General features: G+C 40.6%; 1 protein-coding gene across 6 annotated transcripts in view; it reads left to right on the top strand.

The window, feature by feature from the left end:
- Positions 1-305: 305 nt before the first annotated feature.
- OTUD7A (OTU deubiquitinase 7A) overlaps positions 306-16,703 on the top strand; it is a 106,730-nt gene continuing 90,332 nt past the window's right edge. For 4 of the 6 annotated variants that reach the window (XM_050978623.1, XM_009089857.4, XM_018913767.3 and 1 more), the window contains exon 1: positions 1,118-1,326. The gene's annotated coding sequence lies outside the window, so the exon portion shown is untranslated. The other 2 variants (XM_050978622.1, XM_050978621.1) reach the window with 2 other exon arrangements.

Below are 16,703 nucleotides of genomic sequence, written 5' to 3'. Positions count from 1 at the left end.
CTGTTTTTTTTCCACGTTAGCTGCAGAAGGAAATATTTTTCAAAGGTAAGTTGAGATTCTTTTGGGGCTTTCAACAATATTCTAAACTGATGTTAGGGTTCTATCACAGAACTAGATCTGGGTTCTTTTTTCCTAACCATCAACCCTCACTTGCTTATTATATGAAAATGCATATCTGCAAAACTGTCTTCATGTGTCACCAAATGTACTTCTCTGGGTGTGTTGGTGCAAAATGTATTACATTTTTTACAGCTAGTGTTTCTTACCGATTCAGGGTTGCTGAATCTGTCACTGATTGTACATCATCTGTAGCAGGCTGGTTTCAGGTGAGAATTCTTGGTATTTCTAGATAAGGAGGCCTTTCTTGAACAGAGACAGGTACACCTGTGATTTTTTTTTTTTCCCCTTCTATCCCACATATTTTGCCTTGTTCTTAGTCTTGCATGTTTCTGGTTTTGTCATAGTGAGTGAAAAAATGGAGTGCCTAGTTCTAGAGGTGTATTCCTTAATCCATTTCCTTTTCAACTCTAATGTTATTGGAAGAATAACAGTGAAAGACTGCTTTGGTGTGGGGGAGGAAGATTTAACCGAGTGAGACAGAACACACCTGTGTGCACAGTGGAATAGCTGGAACCAGGTTAGTTGAGAAGTTACCGTAACCCGAAGTAGACTTTCATGTTGAAATAGAAGGCACATCTACAGCAGTAACTCAGTGTAACGTACCCCACTCTGCAGTGGGCAAAACCGGGCACGGTGATTTCCAGAACGAGGATGGGAACGGAAAGGAAGAGACGCTTCCCATCTCCCCCTGCCGCGGGACATCGGGGGGCGGAGGAGCGCTCGCGGTGCAGGGGGCTGGGGCCGTTCCGGGCCGTGCTCTGCCGCCGGCATCGGCCGGGAGCGCCGAGGCCGCGCTGGCCCGGGGCGGTCGAGGAGGGAGGAAGACGGCGGCCCCGCGGGCGGCCCGGGCAGGGCAGTGCCGGGGGCTCGGCGCGGCTGCCGCGGGGGCGGAGCGGGGCGGAGCGCGGCTCCCCGGGCCGCTGCGGGCAGCCGGGGGAGGGAGGGCCCTGCGGCCGGTGACTTCATGAGAAGGAGGCGGCGGCGGCGGGAGGTGGGTCTGGCTTTCCGTCTCCCGGTGCCGTCTGCAGGGCGGGCGAGAGGCGGCCGCTGCGCCGGGCAGAGCGGGCGGGGGACAGCGGTGACGGAAAGCGGCAGCTGGGGGGGGGACGGCAGCGCTGGGTTGACTCCCTCCCCCCCTTCCCCCTCCCGGCCGGAGGAAGATGGAGCTCGGTTAGCGAGGGCTTGCGGGAGGAGCAGCGGGAGCAGGTAAGAGCTGCTACTCCTCCTCCCGCGGCCGGGCTGCGAGCGGCGGGCGGGCCGGTGCCGTCGGCACAGGTGGGCCCGGCCGCCGCCGTGTCCTTGCCCGCGGCGCCCCGGCCGCAGAAGTTCCCGCTGCGCGGAGCTGCCCGGGGCAGCGCCCTCGGCCGCAGCCCGTAAGGGCAAAGCCGGGCGCTCAGCACCGCCGCCCGCCCCGTGCCTCGGGGTGTCGTGGCAGGGATGCGGGTAGGGCTGTCGGCTCTGCCCCCGCCCCGTCTCCCCCGGCTCATTGATGAGCTCCGGGAAGGGCTTCTGCATTGCAGACTCGGTTCGCTCCTGCATTCGCGGCTTCAGCCTCTACAAGGAGCCTGTTCCCTGGCCGGGTGGTTCGGTGCTGCTTGGGCAAGAGGCCGATTCGGGCAGGTGGGGTGTCCTTCTGTGTTTCTTAGACCATGTCAGGACATTTGGGAGGATTGACCTCATTCGATAACTATTAGATGTACATATGATATTTGTTCTCCTTCTGAAACAGCCTGGATTTGTGGGAGTAATGCTCATTAGGAGTTCACAGGGTGCGATATAGTGCCGTGAGATATAACGTGTATATAAAACATAATGCAGTGAGGCACACGACCTTACATAATCTAAATTTAAAAAGCTCACTACCCCTACGCTTACCCTGAAGGTTGTAGGAATATGTCTGTTCTAAGCGCTTTCTGGAGACTCGTTCAGTACCTGTCTGACATAAAGATGCAGCGTGCTCTCTGAGCCAGTGCTGAAAATAAAAGGATAAATTGTTGGCTGCTTTTGCTGTAGTTCTGTCACAGTAAGTTCCTCAGTGCTGGTCAGTGTCTCGCACACACAGTGATATTCATGGCTACGTGGGCATACACAGCTCCCACAGCCAGAGGGAATGGTCTCTTCTGTTGTCCCTTAGATGTGCCTTTAAATTGATCAGCTAAAACACTGTCATATTTTAATAAACTCTTGAGGCTTCTCTCTCTAGGCCTGAATAGTGCTGCATTTTCTAGCATATGGATATAAATTTGATGTAAAAAGAAAGAAACCTTTCACACTTTTCATTTGACCTTCACCATCCTAGACAAATACTCAAAACATGATCAGGGAAAGTATTTTGGAGAGGCCTGGTTTAAAATATGTTGCTGGATGCAATGTATGCAACTCATACCGTATCTAGGATGACATACAGTTCTGAGTTCTGTATCAAAGGGAACTAATGTCTGATAAATTTGGCCCACATTTTATTTTAACTCAGTCCTTACAGATGACATTGACTTTAATAGAGGTTGCTATGGCACAGATTTAAGCAAATTGTATTAAGCTTCTGGAATTGAAACTGCTGTTGATAGGAAAAGTGTTGTTTTGTTATTTACAATCTCTTATTAAAATATGAGTGTGTTAGCTGTTCAGGCTGGATCTGGCTCTGTTTTCTGCTGTTGGTGTGAATTGACTAAATGGTCCCTTTCTATGGATGGAGGCCAGATTTTTCCCTGGTATGACTGTGCTGCTCATGCAGGGGCAACCTAGACTTTTCCCATGTGAATCTGGAATATAGATGAATATCAGTGCCTGCCAGCCTCTGGAGTACTTTCTCTTGCAAGGCTTTTGCTCAAGCTGTAACGTTGGTGTGGAGTACAGAACCTCTGTGGGCTGTGCGTGCCCACACAGCAGCAGCAGTCGTGGTATGACGTGGGGTAGCAATGGCACCTTTGTGAGTCTGGTTCTTTTGTGATACTACATCTTCATGTCTGTAGTTTTTACAAGAGACTCAGTCATCTTCAGGACAGCTTAATTCAGGTGTAATATAACAACTGTTAAGGGAATTAGACTGGGTAGGGATCAGGTCTTATAGAGTCATATTTTTGTGTATGTATAGTGCAGAAGTAACTGTTTGCTTACTAATAATGTATCTGTGTTTGGAAAAGGTTGGTTTGGGTTTTTTTGCCAATGGATTCTAGAAGACTTTAGTCTTGGTTTAATCAATACATATTTATGTAGAGGTGATGCTGACTGGATGTTACAGACTCCAGGGAAGCATGTAATGAGCAGGTAGAAAGGTACTTAGTCCTCCCCTAGTAAGCCTCACTCTGCATCTTTCACTGCCCTGGCACATCCCTCTTATTGTCATGTTGGCAGACTCAGCAAAAAGGCCATTCAGTGAATGGGGCTCCAGGTAAGGCATTTCATAGAGCTGTGCACATGCAGGCTGTGAACACTGACTGATGCTGCTGGTGCAACCATTGTGCTGATTGTTCTCAGAGTTGCCCTTCTTGTTACTTATTCAAAAATTAGGGAATCTATGTTTTAACCAGCACTATGCATAGAACATCTAATTTAATTTAAAATTGTATGTTTTAAATATAATCCCTGTGGCGTTTTCAGATAATTTAGAGTCTTGTATGAGATCATTATATCTGTGTTATGGGGGGAGGGAAATGTTTTTATTGAATTTGTTATATACTGTATAAACTCAAAAAGTAAAAAAATGTGTACATCATTGTGCTGTCACAGACTGTTATTTTGCCTGCTCTTGCCTTTGGACCCAGTAACCCTCTGTAGTCTTCATTTGGAGGAGAAGAACACTTGCAAGGCATAATTATGGATTGAGTTATATAGGAGAGAAAGTTGGACCTGAGAGAAGGAAAGGACCAAGGGAGAATGTTTGTGTCCAGATAGTCTGCACTTCATATCTTGCAGTTTTTAATGAAGTCTTCTTCTATTTAATATTTTCTGCATTTCAAAAACATAATGAAATCTGAAGCTCCTTTTGACTCAAATTTCATAACATATCTTGGGATTCATATTAAGCAAAAATTCAACATAAAATTAAACATAAACTTTTAATTAAGCAAATGGTAAGCTTAAAATACCAGGTGCAACTGTTATTAAATTGAGGACTGAAAATAGAAAAGGCTTTGTTGTTGTTGTTGTTGAAGATTTTGTATTCTGCTGGTTCATTTATCACTGACATGACTATATTCATAGATATTTAGACTTAAGCATGGGACTAAATGATATGTGGACCTTCTAAACAAATAAATCAGGTTGCCCTAATGAAAAAACTGGGAGATGAACCTGGCTGCTTAGATGGTCTGAAAATTCAACTGTATAGACTTATACAAAAGTAGTTTACCAGTTGAGGTATGGTACAAATATTGCATGGATATTTCATTGCATTTTCCTGTGTTTCTTTGTCATTGTTTTCCTAAGGCAAAGCATGACACAAAACAGAGAAGTTGAGTAAGATGGCAGAACTCTTCTCAAATCCTAGGTGGTAATAGATTTGCTTCATTTTGAGGACAGATTAATTAGTATGTATGTGTAAATGTAACAGTACAACACTTTCACTGTCAAATATTTTCTATTTGTCCTTCCCCAGCTACTGACACAAGGGAGGAACAACTATAAATCTGGCAAGCATGGAGGTACTGGAGATATGAGAGACTTGACTTACTGTTCTGTTTTCATATTGTTCTCCCAACATCACTGGTTTTGTAATTATTTCTGAGTCTAAGCAGTTTGAAGAGACAAAGCTAATTGTGATATATTTTAAGTCTCATTCTCAGTTTACTTAAGTTTCTTATTCCTCTATTTGAGGTTGGTGTTGTAGGATGTTTAGTTGTTTAGGATGCTGTTATACCAGTGATTCACTGTGGATTATTGACATTATCTGTATTGACACAATATAGATATCAATACAATATCTGTGTTGACATTATCTATATTTATTTATTATCACTTGGATGGACATCTTGAAAAGCTTTAGGCTTGAAATAGAGAATTTGTTCAGTTTGCTTGTTAGCTTTTATTAAAAGGGTTTATAAATTCATTTATTTAGAGTATCTCAGCCTTTTGAAATACACTTTCAGTAAAACAAAACAACAGAAATCTCAGGACAAAAGTATGAATTTGCTCTAAGTTTGAAAAATTATTTTCTTATGTATTTTATAGACGACATGAAGGATTGCTGTTCCTGGAAGTATTTTTCAGTACTTGCAGGGCGTTTTTCAGGCTGAGCATATTTGCAAATTCTTCATGATATATTTAGTAAAATTAGAATGCTTCCTGTTTTACATTGAAAATTCCTTTGGTCAGAACCCTGAGTTTTGCTGCTGTCTGCTCATGATTTCAATCCTGTGTGCAATGCTTCAATTTAGCTGTACACAGAGCAAAGTGTGGGGGTTTTGTACAAAGGGTAAAGTAGCTATTTTTATCTCTCAGTGTTTTGCAGATACTCAGTTCTCTACAGCGATTTTTTTATTTTCATTTGCACATTCTCTTAGGATCTGCTGAGTAATCATTTGCATTGAGTAGTTAATCAAGGAAGAGGCAAAACCCATGTAGAAACTGAGCAAGCTGTGGAAGAATTTTGATTCTCATTTTGGTCACAATGGTTATATTTCCACTATTGTTTTCAGAATTAGAGTAAGGAACACTGAGAACTTGTTCTTTAATTAGATGCTTGAAATATCACATTTCTAATCCTGATGTCTGCTGACATTAGTGGCCTCTGTCCTATGGAAATGTACAAAGTGGTTACTGCTGCATGTGCCCAGGAGATGTAATACTGTGATGTTATCAGAAATGTGTTCAAATGCCTTTGATTAAAATGGCTAGCTGCCATGGTGATAGTGCCATAGAAACTGGTAAAATAATCAGTGCCTATTAGGAAATCTGAATGAAAAATTCTTCTCTAGTTTTCTCTCTTTTATGTTTCAGCACCTAAACAGGAATGAAACTCTGCTGATGTTGTATTTCTGATTGAAAAACGTACTGAATGAAATCCTTTGTATTGCAGAGCAGACCGGGCTCAGGTTGTTGTATTGGTGCTGCTGAAACACTAAATGCATGAGTGACTGACAGTTCAGTCATCCCACAGATGACTTCTAGTCCCAAGAACCAGGGCACTGGGGTAGAAGACCTTTCCTACAGAGCTGATATTTGTTGTCAAGTCACTTTACTTTTTTCCGTTGTTTTTACTTTCCAAATAGTACAAGAAGTATAATTTCCTTCAAAAGCAAGCACTCTTCAAGCAAAGAAGGGCTGTGACTGTGTCCCATAGCCAGTGTCTACATACACTGTAGTGGAAGATCTTTAATTTGGGAGCCTGACTTTGTAAAAGGTTTTGTCTGACTCAAGCTATGCAAACCCTGAGTACAAGAATGCCCAGTAAGATCATCCAACACTAATATCTTTAGTGGCTCAGCTTTTCTCATCTCTTTAGAGATCTATTGCAACAAGAAACAAAGTGCCAGAGACAGTGCCTGGCTTGCATTGCTCTGTCTCTGGTTGGACTGAGTCATTTCACTGTTCCTGGTTAGTGACTCCGTAGGGTACTTGCACCTCGTTGGGAATTGCTCAGCAAGGATATGGGGGGATGAACCCAGATGTATCTGTCTAGCTGTATACTGATTAAATTTCTGTGCAGATACTTACATTGTCTGCAGAGTTTCTGAGGCAGTGCAAAGGAGCTTTTATCCTGTGTTAAATAGCTTTCCCTCTTAGAGCTGAGATCAGTGTAAAGGACAGTTGCTTGGTGGTGGTGAGCTTGAGTTTATTGCTTAGATTGACCCTGTACTAAGCAGCAGGCAGTAGAAGAAAACACAGACTATCAAGCTGTACCCTTAGATACAGAGATGATAACACACTTTGTCTAATCAGAATAACATACCTGAGAACAGAACCCACACCAAAGCATTGCAGATGGATGTGTCAGGAACAGTTTCAGATCTGCCATCCCTGAACATCTGCCCATCTCTTACCTGAGAATATGTAATATCCCAGTAGCTTCTGTTTCAAGTCTTAGAGCTGTTAAATTGTCAGTTCTTATGAAGAGGAGGACATACAAGCATATTAAATAGAATTATGGTAATGAGACAGGATTGTTTTAGTGTAAATAAAACATTGATTTAACAAACCATAATGAAGTGTGAAGCTATGAAATCACCTCCATGTCCCTCGGAATAACTCTTTACATATTTGTCTCTGGAAGAGTACAACTGGTTTAAAGTGAAGGCAGATTTGTGTAAATTCAGCAGAAAGAATGACAGAGTGTACAACCTGTAGATGAAGTTCACATGTGGGAAAGATTCAGTTAGAATGGTGTGCTCATCTGTTCTGCCAAGTACAGCTGAGTTGAGAGCTGGAGACAAGCTTCCCTTCAGAACAAATTAACAGAAGAACATGTAATGGAGAAAGTCACAAGGATAAGGTTAAATAAAACCAGGTTGATACACTGTTTGCATTTGCTAAATTGAGGCTGTTTGCTGGTAAGAAATTGCCATTGAGAAGTAGTATCCTTTTTCATTACCCTGAGTACCATGCATATACAAGAAGGGGATTAAAATTGGAGACTGTGAAGTTAACCTGAAAATTCAGAATTTAAATGAAAAATCATGAGAGCTGAAATGGTTTGTATCAATATTAGTGTTTCATGTTTGGTTTTTCAACAATTATAAAGCGCAAGGTTCAAAATAAAACTATGGGAAGGCATGCCAATATTAAGTCATTTAGGGTGGTGTTTCCAGGTTTTCCACAGAGATTTGAGGCCCCATGAGCTACTCTTACAGCTTCTTATCGTGTACAGTTTTGATATCTCAGGATGCAGGCAAAGGAAAATCAGATATTCTACTACTGGACTTTTTGCAGTAGTACTTCTGTATTGAAAGAAGACCTGCATGAAGGAATGAATTTTTGAGCCTTGTAGTTGGGATTGTCTCATGGCTGATGAGAACTGTAGAAGCCAAGTGTTTCTTCATAATAGACATCTATGCCTTCAGGCTTCTTTTTATGGATGCATATGAACCTCAGACATACAGGTTTATAATTGAAGTCTTCTTAGATGCTTGTGTTGTGGTTCAGTCCACTGCTCAGTTCTTCAAGACAGGGTTTCAAATAAAGTAGGAAAAGTTGCTTGCACTCATATGAGTAATCCTCCTTTTCTGAGAGGCACCCAGAAGTGCTTTGCTGGTTTCCCCTTTCTCTCCTATTTCTCTCACTGTGTGTAGTCACACTTGTATCTCCCTGCTCTGGCATTCCACCCTGAGCATGCTTAGTAGATAAGGACTGTGTAACAGTTTTGGTCAGGAAATACAAAGGTAGCTATTCATCCGTGTGTACTCAGGCTGTAAATACACAAAGCAGAATTTAATCAGGATTATTAAAAGGATGTCTTTTCTTGGCAAGAATAAGAGGAAACAAAAGGCTGTGAAAAAATGTTATATGAAGGTTCTCTTAAGAAACCCCACGTAGAGATCTGTATTGTCTCCTGGGCAACACAGTTTACATTTTTATAATTCTGCATAGTTCAAAATTTCTTCTGACATTGACAGATGAAAGCCTGTGCAGAAGAAAGAGCAGCATCATAAATCTAGAGCTGTGTTGTTTGTAACAATAATCACTATGTTGTCTCTCTCTCTGGGCTACATCATCTTTGTAACAGGAGATGCCTGTTTCCTGTCCCTTAATCCATCCCAAATGCTGTTCTCTGTTCCTTTACCTTTCCAAGGGAAGATCCCTGTGATTGGCAGAGGAGGCTGTGTCAAACAGATTTCATGATTAAGTTTACTTTCATAAAAAGTTGCTTTATTTTTGTGAGGTAAAGATTGGGAGAGCAGATAATTTTGCTGTATATTTTGGGTAGAAATAGTCCTATGAGTTGCTTTATTTTCTTACAGAGGTTATAGTAACATGTGTATGTATATTTTTCTGTGCACCATTTTTCTTCTATATATCTGAGACTTACCAATGGAGGAGAAAATGACTCTGTAACAAATTCCTTGACAGTTAAGTTGTTTTGGTCCTTAGGAACTGGAGAAAAAGGGATCTGGGACTTTAAAAATGCAAAATCCATCCACCTCTTCCAGGCCACTGAAATGGGCCTTCTCTCCTAGCAGAATAAGGCCAGAAAATAGCCTTTAAGTTGTGGAGTTCTGAGTATCTCTGGCAGAAAGTTACCTCAGAGGGAATAATTGTGGCAGTAAAATACATTTTGAGCTGAAATATTAAAAGAGTGGATGGACAACAAGTGGGAATAGTTCTCTGCTATTACCATTACTCTGTTCAAATCATAAAACTGTCTTTTACTGTCAGAGAGCTGCAGATTAAGACCCAGATATTTTAAAACATGTCTCATGACTAATATCTATGAAAAAAGTCTATTTTGAGCTGTTTGAAATGATGCCATGTCAGTATATTCACTTTTAAAGTGGGGCGAAATGTAACTGTAACTGTATAAAATAGTTTGCCACATAGGTGTGATTTCTGGTGATATTTTATCTCCAAGCCATATCTTTCTTGGATATGGCTATGGAAAATACATTATGTTTAGGGAGAGGAAGAAAAAAAGAATAGATTTTCATGAAAGCTGTAACTTCATCACTATTGTGCATTTTGTGAGCTTAAGAGCAGCCAATTGTAAAAGGGATTCAGTGCTGTAGAGTGTAAAATCCTGAGATCTAGATCCGAAAATGTCTAGTAAGTCAAACTCTGATAATAGTATCTTGTGGTTATCTTATTTGTTTTTATTGCTATACCATGATAAATTTAACCTGGTGTTAATTGTAGTTTTGTAATTTGAGATAATGAGCACTGCAGACAAGGGTTCACCAAGTGCCGTGAAGGTGGAAATGCCAAAGCAGAACTTCCCTGTCTGCACAGCTGTTTATGCAAAGTGTGACCTTTCACTGATCTCCTAGCTTAAGTTCAAAGCAAATGAAATGCAGTAGCTGCAGATATAAAACTTTATGTTCACAGTTATAAGGGGCTTTCACTACTTTTGAAAGAAAAGGTTGTGGAAAAGGTAGTTGAAGACGTAGGGATGTGTTCTTGATGCATGAGTTACTGTCCAATTGCAAAAATATTTGCTGAAAACCTGTAGAAAATTTTAAACCTTGTAAAATTATTTTGAAGTAAGAAATTAGCTAATCCTCAAGTTATTTGCCAGGGAAATGGTGTAGGGTTTTTTTTTTTTTTTTGGTTAGTTGGTTGGTTGGGGTTTTTTAATTTTAATTTTTAGCAATTCCTAAGCAGCTAAGTAAACAAAACTTATGGTCTGTTTAAGAAAATATCTGGGTGGAGGGAACTGCTAATAATATGCAGTTCTTCTTCTGTGTTCCTTTTTCATGTTCCCACTGTTTGCTTGGCTGGAATATAGTGGTGTTACATATTTGTAGATCCAGCAGCTCTTCTTCAAGCCTTGCAGTGTAAAATTGGGTCACTGCATATAATGCATGTTAAATAAGACAAGAGGGTTTGTTGTACTTACAGAAAAAGTTAGCAGCAGGATCTCACAGTATTTGCAGGAAATATATTTTGGTGAAGAATAAGCACATTTCCTTTAAATAAATTACTAGCCATTCACAAAGTGTATTCCTCTGGAATCCTCCTCTGGATGTAAGTGGCTCAGGATTTGCTGAAGTTGACCTAATGTAACAAAAAGCAGACTATAGCTCTAACATCCACTGTCTTGATAGATCTTTTGTTCATGTTTTGCAATAGCACATTTAAGTTTTGTGTGTGAATAGTTGAGATAAATCTGATTTGGGTTTTTTTTTTTTTCAGGCAGATTAAAATCAATTATTTTATATCAGTAGCCATACAGAGAAAATTGTTTCAAAAGTTTCCAGTGCTCCTTGCCTCAGCTGAAAAGCTCACTACAGGTGCTTAAGAGATCACTGGACTTCTTTTAATTGGATTTAAGTTTCTAGGTCCAATGAAGTCCTTTAAAAAAGTTCATTATTGTCCTGATGATTAAACTTCCAGAAAAAGTTGTAACTTCAATAACAGCCAATCCTTAAAACCCTAACTCAAATCACTGATTCTGTATTTGATAAAGTAGACTTGCACCCAAGTCCCAAACCCTTGTGTGCTGTCTGTTCTTCAGTACTGTGCAAAAAGAAATGTTTTCCTAGCTCTAAGATGTGCCTGTTTAAAACTGAATCTGCAAGGGTGTAGTCTTTGGAAAGCTATGGCAGATATTTCAGCATTCCCTTCCAACCTTTCCCTTTCTGGAATCTTCCAGAACTGCTCCAAATTCATGTTTTCCTAGGAATCCCATGCTTGTCAATCAGAGGGCTTATATTGCTTTGTGAATGAGGATCAGTCATGAAACAAAGTATTTAAAATATTAATTTTTCACTGCCTATTAAAAAACTCCTTCAAATGAAATGCCCAAAAAATGGAAACATGTACTACTACTATCCAAATTTGCCTTATTGTTAATGGGACTAAGGCTTAAAAGTTATCTTTTTTATTTCAGAATGTAGTTTCTGTGTATCAAAGGGTAAATTCTTCAGAGAAGCATCTTTACATCTGTTGTGGGGATTTAGTATTTTGATGGAGAGATGTCTAGGATGTGACTCTTTGGCTTGCTGAAGCTGGTGGGACATGGATGAGGTTTTATGGTCTGATCTCCTGACATCACTCCAGCTGTAGAACTCAGGGATGGAATTTCTTCTTCAAATTCTCTGGGTCTTGTTGAACTCTAGCATCCTTTTCAGAAAAGACTCCAACTCCTGATTTATAGACTCTTAACTCATTAGATGAATATCATAAATCCATAAAAAGTAGCAGCCTTGGACACACAGGTTGTATCTTTGTTGTTCAAAGAAGCCCTTTTGTATCACCTTTCTTGTGACTAAGAGTGAAGTTGAGTGGAGAGTTGGGGTTTAAAATGACTGAAAGAAAAGGATTTCCTTTTGTGTTGTAGCTGAGCTGGTGTTTCAGTTAAGCAGTAAGTGTATGAGGGTTTTAGAACTGTCATGACTTAAAACATACAAAATAAGCATCCTGTATTTGTCAAAGTGATCACAGTGTGAAATGTTCTTTTCTAGGACTTCCTTTCTATCTACTTGCATTTTATAAATCTGTCCTAGGATAAAAGCTCCTGTTGGCTTTGCTGAGACCTTGGGTGGCTTCAGAGTCCTGTATGCAAAGTCAGGCTACAGAATCAAGGCCAGGATGGAGAAGCTGCTACTGCTATTGCACATGTTGGCACTTGGAGTGTTTTATATGTCCAGAATACTCCAGTGCCCAGGGTAGCAAGCGTTTGGGGGGAAAAGTCTTCTTTCTTGGCAGAATAAGCTAAGACAGCTGTTAAATTTCATGCTTAGCTGCAGAGCTCATATGTGATCACTGAAGATGAGTATCTGCCTTAAATAAAGGGGCAGGTCATTAATCTTTTGAGAGCTGTGCATGCAGTCTTTGCAAATACAGAGGCCTTGGGGATAACAGAACTTCAGTGGCAGAGCCTGCTAGCTCTTGTGTGTCAGGCTGGTGTTAATTGGAAGAGAATCAGAGTAAACTTGGATGCTTTCTAGCTGAATTGTCACCAATCTGTTTAAAATATTTTAGTTGCCTTTCTCAGATCTTTACTGTTAATGAAATTACCTCTAAGATTTTATGCATCTAAAAAGATGCAATAACAGTGCCAGAAATTAAATTAATATGCCATGGGAGCTTTCATAATGAAATTAATATGGTATTTATAACCTTTTTAAAGAGGCTTTTCACCAGTTACAGCATAAAATGAACTCCCAGGATAATAAGATGCTCTTTGTTCAAGCTTTTATACTCCTGCCTGCTTCTTTCCATGATACATTAAATAGAAATCTTGAAATGAAAATTAATTCTTACTTCAACGGATTCCTAACTTTTTTATTATTAATTGTGAACTTCACTTTTAGATTAGTATTTATTTTTCTAATCTGTTGGGCTGTGTTTTCCATGAGGTAGCAGCAACTATCCGTATAAAATTAATTATTCTTTGCTTTTGGGGAGTTAGATGTATAGCAGAGTGAGCACTGCTAGGTTGGGAAGGTTGGGTAGAAAGTTACATTGACTTGTGCTGTGCCTCTCTTTGAAGTTACCAGTCTTGGAAAACACTGGCCAGGGTTCCTGGGCATCCCCTGGCATTCATCTCCATTAATCTCTCATCTCTAGAATTTTCTCTTGTTGCCAGTTATGATCTTTGCTGCCTTCTTTCCTGGGCCTCTTCATTGTGAGACTGCTACTGATTTCAGTGAATCCATATTTTCAACACCTTAATTCTTCTTGTTCTCCAGGTGGAATAGTTCATGTGCAGAAACACCAGGTGTGGGCAGCCTTTTGAACTGCATGTTCTGCCTCTGTGCTGGCTGGAGGACTTGGAGTGTGACCCTTGTGTTTAGTCCAGGTGTCACTGAGGGTTACAAGCCACCTGTACAGACTGCAGGGAGCAAGCACCAGGCTTCTGCCTGAGAGTTCAGAATGCAGCTTCACTCTCCCACAGACCCCACACATCCCCTCTGCTCTGCTGCCTGTTAGCATTTGCAGTTGAGCTGCTCTTCTCACTGATGCACTTATGCCAAAAGCTATGCTTGCTGCCATAGGGTAACATTCACCTTCTCATAGCCTCTGACCTTCACTAACCTGAGTACCTTGCCTTTGCAGCATACTTCCACACAGAATTTCTAAGTTTATTTGGTTTGAAAGGAATCCAAATGTGGATTGGTGCTAGAACAGGAGGGACAGCATAATGAATGTCATTTTGCACCTCACATGACAATTTCAAGGGTTACTCTATGTGAAATGTGAGTACTCTAATGTGAGAACTTTCACATGCAGCAGTACCTGACATGATAAATTTCAGGTAGTGTTGCAGTCCTTTAACAATGCAAAAGACTCCCCTACTGACTGTGAGTGTAGAAACATACAGGTAAAATTTAAAAAAATTAACGTGACTAATAGTAGCAGGAAGATGTCTTTGTTCTTATTGAAAATTTGATTATTCCTTTATAGCCTTTCGTTTGTGTTGATGGCCTTTTTCTCTGGTGCTTCTGACATAGTTCATGTGAGGGTGTCTCTTTGTGGGTTGGGGAAGGGTCACATTTCCCCTCACTTTGCAGAGTCAGGAGTCCAGCTGGATGCTGTCTCGTGCCTGGAGGCAGTTGACCACAGAAACAGTAAGTGTCTGGGGACAATCAAGGTCCAAAAGCATCACTTGTACATCTCACTGTTGGCTGTCCAAAATTTTTTTCTGTTACTAAGGTGCTTATAAATTAGAAAGAAATGTTAATGGGCTTCCTTGAATTGCATTGTAGAAGCAGCAGAGCACTTTCTCTGGCTGCTATTTTTATGCTTCAGGATATGTCGAGGAGAAAGCCTTTGGAATATGAAGAACAGTTTCAGAGATGAGGAAACTTGTTATTTTCTCATGCCATAGGCCTTTCTAGGAGCAGATACTAATCTCATGTTCTTTCCTTGTAGTGTTTCTGCAGCTTTTGGTTCTGCTGAGGTGTTTTAATCAGAGGGTTATCAGCACGTCCGGTGTTCCCAAGAGAAAACAGTATGGAGCTGATGGTTCTTCTGTTGCTTTAGCATCCTTTCTGCTGCTGAGTATCAAATTTAATGGGAAGGTTTCAGCTAGCTCCAAGAGCTGTGCTGCTGACTGAAGCCCAAGGAATAGTAGCAAAATGCGTGCTTGCCACAGCTCTATTCAAAAGCACTTCTGTGGTTTAACTCAGAAGGAAATTACAAAGTACTGCTTGGGCAGTTTGCTCTAATTCTGTGGTAGAACTGTAAAAGATGTCTTAGTTCTTTTTGAATTTATTTTTCATTTAATCAATTAGAGAAAAGGGGTCAGGAGCACTTGGGGATGTAAAATACCAACCTTCATGCAAAGACAAAATGCATTCTAGATGGTAAGCCTTCCCTGTATTTGTGGTGGACAAAGATATTTACCACACAGGGGTTTATACACTGTTAGGATGGAATAAATATCTATACATATGTGTGTATATGCATGTATTTATGTGTGCATGTACATCTAGAACACACTAGTTTCTATTCCTGCTGGGCAGTGCAAGCTTTTTCCACAGGCCCTTCCTTTCTCCTTCCCCTGTGTGCCCTGGGCTTGCAGCAGGGAATGCTGAGGGGTGTAGTGTGTAGGGGAGCTCTGGACATGCTGGCTTCCCAAAGGAGCTGATTTGGGAGGCAGTGAGATTTTTAGGGAGTCCATGATGCAGGATTTTTAAAATGCTCTTCAGTATGGGTTTTCTTTGAATTTGGGTTTGTTCTAATCTTGTACTGGGGGTGGGTATATTTGATTTGGTGGTTGTTTTTTTTTTTCTTATCTCACATATGTGGTTTAATATAAAGATCATTAACAGCAAGGCTTTGCAATGCCACCTTATTATTTCATTCTTACATGACCTGGGATGCAATAATGCAAGACATGATTGAACTGTCACAGTCTGTTTCTACAGGACAGTGAGTGAATGAAAGTGTGTGAGGTTTGTTGCTGCAAACCTGGCACTGAAGGGGCAGTTGGGTTCCTGCTGAGTGGCTCTGTGGTTATTGGCTCATCAACTAAGATCTCTTGTTATTAAAACGTTTCCTGCCCCATGAAGAGCATTGGCAAAATGACATTATGATAATCACCATCTTGATGGATACATGAGGTGCTGAAGTGCAGACATGGAATATTAACAGCACATCTCTCCTCAGTCTGAGTTTGGGTCAGGTGCTGTAGCCAGGAGATGTAATGGTCCACTCAAAAGTACATATTTTGTGGTTGTCTTTAAAACTTCTCAAAGATGCAGAAAAAAGGAGAGTAAAAAATAAATAAATTAAAATTACCCTTTAAAATCAGGAGTTGAGCTTCTCAAGTCTTATTTACCTGTCCTTGCATCTTCTGGCAGCACAATTCTGTAACTTCCAATCATTCTCAACTGTAATTTGCTAACTATTTGGAGGATTAACACTCAGATTCTGAATTGTACTTCTTCCCTTGATAGATCACTTAACAGGGGCAGGGGGGAGTGAAGGAGTGTATAGAAGGCAGTTGCCGAATCTGTAAAAACTCAAGGGAACAGTTGCTTAATACATGTGTTAATCAGCTGTATTACTGCCCATGGCAAGTGAAGAGGGTTTTTGATATTCAGAATACTATAAACAAAGAGACCCCTGTGGCTGAGGTAAAACTTTTAACTTCAGGGAAAAATGAGTGTATAGAATACAGCAAATCATTATTTGTTAAACCTGGGCACTTGAACTTAGGGCATGAGCTTTGTGATTTGGGTTGGTTTTTTTCTTCACCCAATTGAGTAACTATACAGTTTCTTAAATAAACTGGAAGATACAGACTGTTGACCCCTTAGGCCATTTTAATTTTAGACACCTAAATTTAGAATTTGGACTCTCATTTAGAGCACTGGATTTGAGAGATTTGGACTGGAACCCAAGAGTTTCACCCTATCCCTACTTACACTAGTGTCATCTCTCTGAACCTCTCCCTAATACTAAAATTAATAGCACTTCTTTCTTTCTTGAGACCTCCTCAAATTGCTTTATTTAGTTTTTCACTCATTTTGCTTCAGAAGGTATGT

Source organism: Serinus canaria, chromosome 10, assembly GCF_022539315.1.
Source record: "Serinus canaria isolate serCan28SL12 chromosome 10, serCan2020, whole genome shotgun sequence".
Lineage (NCBI taxonomy): Eukaryota > Metazoa > Chordata > Aves > Passeriformes > Fringillidae > Serinus > Serinus canaria.
This window is presented reverse-complemented; position numbering and strand designations above follow the sequence as displayed.